This window comes from Myotis yumanensis, unplaced genomic scaffold (assembly GCF_028538775.1).
Source record: "Myotis yumanensis isolate MYYU_CA2020_CCGP unplaced genomic scaffold, mMyoYum1.0.hap1 SCAF_2, whole genome shotgun sequence".
NCBI lineage: Eukaryota > Metazoa > Chordata > Mammalia > Chiroptera > Vespertilionidae > Myotis > Myotis yumanensis.
The window spans coordinates 105,467,159-105,479,042 of NW_027223753.1; the positions used below are offsets into that span (position 1 = coordinate 105,467,159).

Below are 11,884 nucleotides of genomic sequence, written 5' to 3' on the forward strand. Positions count from 1 at the left end.
TAGTGAGTCTTTTAAAACATTTAAATAACCAGAAGTATAATCACAACAAGGGACTATGTAAGAAGAAGGAATATTGCAAAGGAAGCTTTATAGTCAATGAAAATACAGTACTTTGGATTGGCCAAAATGCACAGTATACATGAAATCAAGGTCATGTACTTTACTTGTTGACCATGTGGCTACAGTTCAAAAGGTCACTGTTCCAACAGCCGTACCAAGTAATCTGCCAAACTGCTTTTAAATAAAGTTTTTAAATTGTAGCAATGAACAAAAAGACAAGATACACTTAAACAATACTGCAGTTTATCAAAAGACACATAAGAAATTTCAACTCATGTCTTTGACAATTATAAAAAAAATCAACATTTGGCTAAGTTATAAACATGTTTATAATGCAATTATTTGCATAATTCTAATAGTAATGATGGCTATAAGATCAGAATAGGTTAAAAAAACACACACACTGAAAACATAAAAATACATAGCCCAATATTTACCTGTAGAATATGTTCATTTATGACTAAATTTCAGCATTTACTATATTGCCACCGCTCTAATTTTAAAAATCACATCCAAAGGGTAAGGCAAAACTACTTAGCAAATGACATTTTTGTTTATTTCTCACTTTGTGAAAATGTCCTTAATCGGTTGATGTAGCAAACAAATTTCAACTGTGCTATGCAAAAGAAGAGACGATAGTCTGCTTTGCAATGAACTTTAAAGTTCAATCGCACACAGGCAACATGCTATATATGAAAAAATTACTAACTGAACTACAGGTATTAAATACTGAAAAAAGTTAACAGTTTATTATAATTTATTTTATTTAACAATCTAGGAAGTTCACAGCCATCAGCAGTTCCAGTGCAATTTCAGGTGCAATTAGGAATTCAGGAATTTCCGTGGAGCTGTTAGTGTAGCGAACCTTTTAAGTAAAATACATGCACACTTTTGATAGCACGTGTGAAGGGATCTCTCTAAAATTGACTTCATTAGTTTCATTCTCAGCAAATTGACCTGGGCCACTCAACATGGTTTTTATTGTTCCAGATGTTAATGCATGTTCTCTTTTTACAATAAACTCATGACCATCTGAAGATATCAATTTAACATACACGGCATCAGGGCCTTCACAGCCACCATAGGTTTTCTCTTCTCCATCCATTATGTTCTTATGCAATTCTACTTCTCTTGCACAGGAAGTTTAGTAGTTTCTCGTCAGTCCCGCAGCCACCGCAGCCACCGCGCCGGGTCCCCGCGCACCTCCACAGCCCTCACGCCAGGGCCACCCCCCACCCCCACAAGCCCGCCGCTGTGGGTTCCAGGGCACTTGGAGGAATCACTTCCGGCGGGTCACCGACGCTCTGTACGACGCTCTGGAGATTAGTATCCGGCGAGGAGGGGAGGGCTCGAATATTTTTATTTTTATATTAATTAGTAGAATAGGATCTTAAGGCACTGAGAGGCTTAAGTAAATGGATTTGCCATAGACCAAGCACTTTAAATTTTAATCTAGGACTCATTCTACTTGGATCTCATGCTAAGACTCTGAACTTTAAAATGATAGAGGTAGGATAGTCATCTTCCATAACATTTTCTTTGCTTCTTCCTCCCTTTGTCCCAACAAACTCTGGACTTCCAGCTCTACAAAAGACACCATGGGAAAGCTGTTCATCAAGCAAAGCTAAGCCTATTAGACCTTCCATAGTAAAGGCGAAAGCTACTTTAACAATCTCAGCAGTATCTCAGAAGGGAGGATATTTATAGGGTTTCAGACCTGAGCTGAGTAATCTTTTCTTCTTTAGGGATTTTATTGACTGTGTTAATTTTTTACAAGAAATACATTCCCTTTTCATCTCGGTTATCTTTTTTAAAAAAAAATATTTTATTGATTTTTTACAGAGAGGAAGGGAGAGAGATAGAGAGTTAGAAACACCGATCAACTGCCTCCTGCACATCTCCTACTGGGGATGTGCCCACAACCCAGGTACATGCCCTTGACCAGAACCGAACCTGGGACCTTTCAGTCCGCAGGCCCACGCTCTATCCACTGAGCCAAACCGGTTTCAGCCATCTCAGTTATCTTTAACACCTTCATAGCTATTATGAGTAATAAATAGTGTTTTAGAACAGCGGTTCTCAATCTGTGGGTCGCGACCCCTTTGGGGGTCAAACGACCCTTTCACAGGGGTTGCCTAAGACCATCGGAAAACACATATATAATTACATATTGTTTTTGTGATTAATCACTATGCCTTAATTATGTTCAATTTGTAACAGTGAAAATACATCCTGCACATCAGATATTTACATTTTGATTCATAACAGTAGCAAAATTACAGTTAGGAAGTAGCAACGAAAATAATTTTATGGTTGGGGGTCACCACAACATGAGGAACTGTACTAAAGGGTTGCGGCATTAGGAAGGTTGAGAACCACTGTTTTAGAGGAAAGATCACAATCAAAAGATAAATCTTAACATTAATATGTCATATAAAGGAATATGAGTAATATTAATATTACCTATGTAGCTTCTACTCTGTATATTGAATTTGCTAGATTTTATATGAATAATGAAATATACTAAAATTACTGACACAATCCTTTTGTTAGAATAGTTATGAGATGAAAAATCAAATCTACAAGTAAAAGTTATTTAAAAAGCAGTACATCTCTAATATTAAAAAGACGAAGTTTTTCTCTCTAATTACATGTCTCTAGTGGTATAAATATTAAATCATATTTTTTTAATTTATTTTTTAAATCTTTATTGTTGAAAGTATTACATATGTCCCCAATATTACATTTTTCCCCAATGACCTCTCCCAGTCTGTCCCTTCCCCCCACCCAAGGCCTTCACTCCTCTATTGCCTGTGTCCAATAGCTAAGATTTGGAAACAGCCTAAGTGCCCATCAGTAGATGAGTGGATTAAAAAACTGTGGTATATCTACACAATAGAATGCTATGCTGCTATAAAAAAGAAAGAACTCTTACCATTTGCAACAGTATGGGTGTAACTGGAGAGCATTATGCTAAGTGAAATAAGTCAGTCAGAGAAGTATAAGTATTAGATGATCTCACTTATGTGTAGAATCTAGTGAACAACATAAACTGATGAACAAAAATAGATCCAGAGACATAGAAGCATCAAACAGACTGTCAAACCTCAGAGAGAAGGTAGGTGGGTGGAAAGAGATCAACCAATGAACTTGTATGCATATACAATCCATTCTCTACACTGTTGCTAACTGGTCACTTGGTCCCTTACTTAAAATCTTCCAAAAGTTTGACATTGTACTTGTCATGCAAGTAGCATGTGCCATCTATCACCAGGAGTAGAAGTCTGAGCATGTATCTAAGCATCAGAGTCACCAAGGAAAATAACCCAGTCTGAGCACTGGAAGAAACAGTACTTCACTCACACAGAGAAGAGACAGCAGGATCAGCTTCAGTAGTGGGTGTTATACCCCATTGCTGGCAAGTCCTTCCTGGCATCTGACACAGAGCAGTTGGCTTGCATGTACCCTTCTTTTGCTGCTGCAGAAGAACCCTGCTCCCTCCCCACAGGGGACAGGTAATAGTAGTGGGATTGAACAGATGAAAAATCTCTCTCTCTCTCTCTCTCTCTCTCTCTCTCTCACACACACACACACACACACAGACACAACACACACACACACACACACACACAACACACACTTGAACAGAACAAAGGAATTCATATTGAGTCTGAAACAGGGAAAGATAAGCCCAGCACAGGCTGTGAGGTTATGAGGACTCTTCAGCTCTTGGTAAAGAAGGGTTCCAGGTCCAGGGTCCATTCTTATGTGGCTAGAGGGGGTCAAAATATTGTATGCATGAGACTACCTTCCCCAATAGCACTCAGAATAAAACCAAAACTTCTTGCATTGACATACAAAGCCCTTGCTATTCTCTCTGATTTCCACTTGAATGACTCTCCTCCTTGATCCCTTACTGTGTTCTGGCCATAGAGATCTTCATTGTGGTCCTGCCTTGGGGCCTGTGGACTATTTCCTCAAGCCTGTCTGATAGGGCTCTGCTTCCAGTTCTGGGATAGTTGTCTCTTTTTCATAATTGAAATCTCATCTCAAGGATCATTTCATCAGAGAAAACTTCTTACTAAATCCAAAATAATCTTCCCCCCATATATTATGTGATCTAATTTTACTCTCTTCATGTAATCTACCATTATTTCATTATTTGAAGTTATTTTGTTCACTTACTCATTTACTTATTGATTTCTGCTTTCCTTCCTATAGAATGTAGGCAGAAATCTCTACCTCATTTAGGAAGCTTCCCAGTGTTACATTCCCAGTGCCTAGAACGCTGCCTTGTACATAGTGAATATGTGAAAATATTTGTTTCACCACATTTCTGAAATTCAGGGAAAGTCTCCTACGCTGCAGGTGCAAGTGTAAATTGCTGCAGTTCAGCAATGTCTGTTGATATTACAAATGTGCATTCTCTTTGATGCAGCATTTCTGATAGAGGAACATAATCTGATAGAGCACCTGAATTAATTTGAAAAATAATCATATTATTTTAAATCTTAGAACACATATACTTATGTGAATAGGGGGTTAAGTTTCTTATATATGACTAGAGGCCTGATGCACAAAATTTGTGCAAGAGTAGGCCTTTCTTTCCCTGGCTGCTGGCACTGGCTTCCCTATGGCACCCGGGACCTGGGCTTCCCTCCAGAACCTGGGACTCGGGTTTCCCTCCCTCTGGCCACCAGCAGACACCTGGGACCCCGGCTTCCCTCAAGCAGATGGCAGGGACCTAGGCTTCCCTGTGGCCACTGGGAGGCACCCAGGACCCAGGCTTCCCTCTCAGCCCTGGCTTCATCCAGAAGGATGGAAGGACAACTGGAAGGATATCCAGGCTAATTAGCATATTATGCTTTTATTATTATAGATAGGGGGTTACATTTTTCTTAAGTTTCCATTTCAAGGCCTGTGCAAAGCGATTAGGGAGGTGACTCAGCTATGAATCCAGCAAGCAGAACTGATAAACATGGTCAGACTGACCCACCAGGAATCAAAACATCATGTCATTGTCATCATATCATTACCTGCAGATTAAGGACAATAGCTGACACCTGCGGACCTCTAGGACTGCATGCAGCTGCATTCCATTCCCAGCCTCACCCTAGCCCAGTGGTTCTCAACCTTCTGGCCCTTTAAATACAGTTCCTCATGTTGTGACCCAACCATAAAATTATTTTCGTTGCTACTTCATAACTGTAATGTTGCTACTGTTATGAATCATAATGTAAATATCTGATATGCAGGATGGTCTTAGGTGACCCCTGTGAAAGGGTCGTTCGACCACCAAAGGGTCACAACCCACAGCTTGAGAACTGCTGCCCTAGCCCCTTCCCCTATATCAGTGGTTCTCAACCTTGGCTGCACTTTAGAATCACCTGGGAATCTTTTTAAAATCCTGATTTCCGGGCCTCATCCTCCAGAAATTCTGTTTCTTTGTTATGGGGTGGGGCCACAACATTAGTAACAAACAATTTCCAGAGGACAAGGCCCAGAAATCAGGATTTTAAAAAGATTCCCAGGTGATTCTAATGTGCAGCCAAGGTTGAGAACCACTGCCCTATATAATCCTGTCTCCTGCACCTTGCAATAAGACAGGATTTGAATGCTTGTAAGCACCCTGTCTTCTTGGTTGCCTAACCTTCTCAATAAATGCCTTATATGATTCAAGTCTGCCTTTGTTATTGGACACAGTGACAGGCAGCCCAAGCCCACCCTGGGGGTTTCCTGGTAACATTTTTACATCTAGGTATTTACCCCATAGTTGCACACATGAAAAATAGCAGCATACAAGGCACACAAGTTATACAAACCACTCTACATCTGGTTTTCCCCTTAACAAGATATTTTGTCAATATTTCCTTATCAAGATTGCCTCATACAGGAGTACAAGATATAGTTGCACATGTGAAAAATCAGGTATATGCAAAAATATTCATTGGGCAGAAAATAGTTAACCTAGCAGATAGGGCTGCTAGTTTAGAAGGGCTTGCTTACAAGGCATCTGGAAACTTGGCTGGTAAATTGTTCCCTACACTGATATGAAACTTTTTCTCTTTTACCCACTTGGGAAATGAATGACTGCTTTCCTTCTGGAAATTTAGAATTTTGGTAGTTTCTAGGCAGGTAGGATCTATGTGACCAGTCCACAGTGAAAACCTTGGCATGGAGTCTTTCATGGGTTTCTCTGGTCAGAGGCAGTGCACATGTTATTGCAGGTTTGGCTGCTGAAGGGATGCTACACTCTGGTGTCCTCTTCAGGAGGAAGGGAACACCGGAAGCTTGGGGTTTCTCCAGACTCTACTTGTATCTTTCCCCTTGCTGATCCCATGATGTATCTTTTAGCTGTGAGAAATCTTAGCTGTGAGCACAACTATATTGATGATTACAAAATATGAAGATACTAGAGGCCAGGTGCACAAAATTCATGAACAGGGGCGGGGGGTGGTTTCCCTCAGCCCAGCCTGCACTCTCTCCAATCCGGGACCCACTGGGGGATGTCTGACTGCCTCTCATAATCCAGGATCACTAGATCACCTGCCTGCCTGCCTGCCTGATCACCCCTAATCACCTCTGCCTGCCTGCCTGATTGCTGCTAACTGCTACCCTACTGGCCTGATCACTCCTAACTGATCCCCTGCTGGCCTGATTGCCCCCAACTTCCTCTGCCTCACCTCCGGCCAGTCACAGGCACCCGGGACCCAGGCTTCCCTCCCTCTGGCTGGCTGCAGGCACCCAGGATGTTGGCCGGCTTCACCTGGGCTGGCCGCAGCTGCAGAGTACTGTGGGTGGGTGGCTTCACCCAGGCTGCAGCCACAGGCACAGGCACCAGGGCAGCAGTCTGGCTGGTCCCCATTTCTCTCTCCCCAGTGTTGAGTGTCTGAGCCGTTACAGTGTGATGGCATAAAGGCGTGACAACCATTTGCATATTAGCTCTTTATTATATAGGACTAGAGGCCCGATGCATGAAATTCGTGCACTGGGGGGGGGGGGGGTGTCCCTCAGCCCAACCTGCACCCTCTCCAATCTGGGACCCCTCAGGGGATGTCCAACTGCCAGTTTAAGCCTGATCCCTGTGGCATTGTGCCTCAACCGGCAGTCGGACATCCCTCTCACAATCTGGGACTGCTGGCTCCCAACCACTTGCCTGCCTGATTGTACCTACCTGCTTCTGTCTGCCAGCCTGATCACCTCCTAACCACTCCCCTGCCAGCCTGATTGATGCCCAACTGCTCCCCTGCCAGCTCGATCACCCCCAACTGCCCTCCCCTGCGAGCCTGGTCTCCCCTAACTGCCCTCCCCTGCAAGCCTGGTCTCCCCCAACTGCCCTCCCCTGCAGCCACAGGGTAATGGGGGCTGTGCCTTTCCCTGATCCACCAGGTTGCCTTTCACAGAGGGAGGCCAGACTGTGACTTGGGCCAGGGGCTGAGGCAGAGGTGGTTAGGGGCAATCAGGCTGGCAGGGGAGCCAGTTAGGGGTGATCAGGCCAGCAGGGAGGCAAGGTAGGGGTGATCAGGCCAGCAAGGGGGCAAGGTAGGGGCGATCAGGCTGGAAGGCAGAGGCAGTTAGGGGTGATCAGGCAGGCAGATAGGAGAGAGGTTAAGAGCTAGCAGTCCTGGATTGTGAGAGGGTGCAGGCTGAGCTGAGGGACCCCCTGTGCACAAATTTAAATTTTGTCCACCGGGCCTCTAGTCTATATATATAAAAGCCTAAGTGAGCTTTATGACCTGTCGACCAATTGACTGGTCGACCGGTTGCTATGACGCACACTTACCATCAGGGGGCAGACTATCAACATAGGAGCTGCCCATTGGTTGTCAGTGAGCTCCCACAGCAGGAGCACTGCTTAGTGAGCTTGCCGAGCAGTGGTGGCAGGCGCAGTGGGACTGGGATTAGCAGGAGTGGTGAGACACCTGGCCTGGGCTTGGGGCTCCTCCCCAGCCACCTTCCACTTCACGCACTACTACATCCCCCGAGGGGTCCTGGATTGCAAGAGGGCCCAGGTCAGGCTGTGGGACCCCATCGGTGCACGGATCTGTGCACCAGGCCTCTAGTGCATCTATAACAGTAACTGTATGGAATATCACTGGAAATGTGTTCAAGAATCTGATAGTAATAGATATCTCTGAGGAGAGGAACTTGGTGCATGAGGGGAAGCACAAGAAAAAGAGGTGTTTTGTTTTATTTTAAATTTTTATTAATTTCAGAAAGGAAGAGAGAGGGAGAGAGAGCTAGAAGCATCAATGATGAGAGCGAATCATTAATCAGCTGCCTCCTACATGCCCCCATTGGGGATCAAGCCCACAACCCGGTCATGTGTCCTGACTGGGAATTGAACCATGACCCCCTGGTTCATAGGTAGATGCTCAACCACTGAGCCACACTGACTGGGTGGGAAAGAGATTTATTACTGTCTTTCCTGCATTATCTAATGCATTGGGCACTAGTAACATAAAGTTATCCTAGCTAATAAAGAGGAAATATGCTAATTAACCCTCACACTTTCACAAGGATGGTGCTGCCCACAAGCCAATAAGGAGGGAATATGCTAATTGACTGCCCTACCCTCAAAGATGGTGGCTCCCTCAGCCAATAAGGAGGGAATATGCTAATTGTTGCCACACTCTCAATGATGGCGGTGCCGACAGCCACAAGATGGTGGCGCCCAGTTTCCTCAGCCCCCCTGGCACGCCTGCCTCTGGAGTCCCCCAATCCCCTCAGCCCCCCAAGCCACCCAGGGCCACCCGAGGCTCACGTAACTAGAGTTGGACGAGGCTTGCACTGCCAGTAGTGGCAGCAGCAGAGATGTGATGGGGACATCACCTTCCCCTGATTGCTGGGTCGCCTCCCGCTTCTGAGGGCTCCCATACTGTGAGAGGGGGCAGGCCGGGCTGAGGGACCCCCCCCCCCCCCCCCGCTTCCAGTGCATGAATTTTCTGGAATAGTTGGGCCTTTTCATGCACTGGGCCTCTAGTTTATTTATTTTTTTATTTTTTTTATTTTTCGCTTAAAGTATTACAAAGGGTATTACATAAGTGTCCTTTTTTCCCCCCCGCCCTTGACAAACCCCTACCCTCCCTTACCCCCCAGTGTCTTATGTCCATTAGTTATGCTCATATGCATGCATACAAGTCCTTCGGTTGAACTCTTACTCCCCTCCCTCCTGCCCCCCAACTCTCTCTGGCCTTCCCACTGCAGTTTGACAATCAGTTTGAGGCAGCTCTGCCTCTGTATCTATTATTGTTCAAAAGTTTGTAATGGTCTTTATTATCCATGAATGAGTGAGATCATGTGGTATTTTTCCTTCATTGACTGGCTTGTTTCACTTAGCATAATGCTCTCCAGTTCCATCCATGATGTTGCAAATGGTAGGAGTTCCTTCTTTTTAACAGCAGCATAGTATTCCATCGTGTAGATGTACCACAGTTTTCTAATCCATTCATCTACTGATGGGCACTTAGGCTGTTTCCAGATCTTAGCTATGGTGAATTGTGCTGCTATGAACATCTGGTTACATATATCCTTTCTGATTGGTGTTTCTGGTTTCTTGGGATATATTCCTAGAAGTGGGATCACAGGGTCAAATGGGAGTTCCATTTCCAATTTTTTGAGGAACCTCCATACTGCCTTCCATAGTGGCTGCACCAGTCTGCATTCCCACCAGCAGTGCAGAAGGGTTCCTTTTTCTCCACATCCTCTCCAGCACTTGTCGTTTGTTGATTTGTTGATGGTGGCCATTCTGACAGGTGTGAGATGGTACCTCATTGTTGCTTTGATTTGCATCTCTCGGATGATTAGTGACTTTGAGCATGTTTTCATATGTCTCTTGGCTTTCTGAATGTCCTCTTTTGAAAGGTGTCTATTTAGATCCTTTGCCCATTTTTTGATTGGATTGTTTATCTTCTTTTTGTTAAGTTGTATGAGTTCCCTATAAATTTTGGAGATTAAGCCCTTATCAGATATGACGTTGGCAAATATGTTTTCCCAAGAGGTGGGTTTTCTTGTTGTTTTGTTGATGGTTTCTTTTGCTGTGCAGAAGCTTTTTATTTTGATGTAGTCCCATTTGTTCAGTTTCTCTTTAGTTTCAACAGCCCTAGGAGCTGTATCAGTGAAGAAATTGTTTTGGCATAAGTCTGAGATTTTGTTGCCTTTGTATTCTTCTAGAATTTTTATGGTTTCCTATCTTACATTTAAGTCCTTTATCCATTTTGAGTTTATTCTTGTGTATGGTGTAAGTTGGTGGTCTAGTTTCATTTTCTTGCATATATCTGTCCAATTTTCCCAACACCATTTATTGAAGAGACTATCTTGGCTCCATTGTATGTTCTTGCCTCCTTTGTCAAAAATTAATTGAGCATATTGGTTCGGGCTAATTTCTGGACTCTCTATTCTATTCCACTGGTCTATATGTCTGTTCTTGTGCCAGTACCAGGCAGTTTTGAGAACAGTGGCTTTGTAATACAGTTTGATATCTGGCATTGAGATCCCACCTACTTTGTTCTTTCTCAGGATCGCTGCAGCTATTCGGGGTCTTTTTTTATTCCAAATGAATTTTTGGAGAGTTCGTTCTAGATCTTTGAAGAAGGCCATTGGTATTTTAATGGGAAGTGCGTTGAATGTATAGATTGCTTTGGGTAGTATGGACATTTTAATGATGTTGATTCTACCAATCCAAGAACATGGTATGTTCTTCCATCTGTTTATGTCTTCCTCTATCTCTTTTTTCAACGTCCTGTAGTTTTCTGAGTAGAGGTCTTTAACCTCTTTAGTTAAGTTTATTCCTAGGTATCTTAATTTTTTTGGTGCGATGGTAAATGGGATTGTTTTTCTAATCTCTCTTTCTGAAAGTTCACTATTGGTGTATAGAAATGCCTCAGATTTCTTGGGGTTAATTTTGTATCCTGCTACATTGCCAAATTCATGTATTAAGTCTAGTAGCTTTTTGATGGAGTCTCTAGGGTTTTGTATGTATAATATCATGTCATCTGCAAATAAGGACAGTTTTACTTCCTCTTTTCCAATTTGGATGCCTTTTATTTCTTCTTCTTGCCTAATTGCAATGGCTAATACTTCCAGTACTATGTTGAACAGGAGTGGTGAGAGTGGGCATCCCTGTCTTGTTCTTGTTCTTAGGGGAAATGGTGTTAGTTTTTGTCCATTGAGTATGATGTTGGCTGTGGGCCTGTCATATATGGCTTTTATTATGTTGAGGTATGATCCTTCTATTCCCACCTTTCTGAGAGTTTTTATCAAAAATGGGTGTTGGATTTTGTCGAATGCTTTTTCTGCATCAATTGATATGACCATGTGGTTTTTTTCTTTCAATTTGTTTATGTGATGTATCACATTTATTGATTTATGGATGTTGTACCATCCTTGCATCTCTGGGATAAATCCTACTTGGTCATGGTGTATGATCCTTCTGATGTACTGCTGGATCCGATTTGCTAAGATTTTGTTGAGGATTTTGGCATCTATGTTCATGAGGGATATTGGCCTGTAATTCTCTTTCATTGTGATGTCTTTACCTGGTTTTGGTATTAGGGTGATGCTGGCTTCATAGAATGAGCTTGGAAGTGTTCCTTCCTCTTGAATTTTTTGTAGTAGTCTGAGGAGGGTAGGTTTTAGTTTTTCCTTGAATGTTTGGTAGAACTCCCCTGTGAAGCCATCTGGCCCTGGGCTTTTGTTTGCTGGAAGCTTTCTGATGACTGCTTCAATTTCTTCCATAGTTATTGGCCTATTGAGGTTTTTAGATTCTTCCTGATTGAGTTTTGGAATGTTGTATTTTTCTAGGAATTTGTCCATTTCCTCCAGG

The 11,884-nt window shown here is 43.1% G+C and overlaps 1 pseudogene; it reads right to left on the reverse strand.

The window, feature by feature from the left end:
• Window positions 1–476: 476 nt before the first annotated feature.
• Window positions 477–1,231, reverse strand: LOC139002022 (elongin-C pseudogene; annotated as a pseudogene).
• Window positions 1,232–11,884: the final 10,653 nt, after the last annotated feature.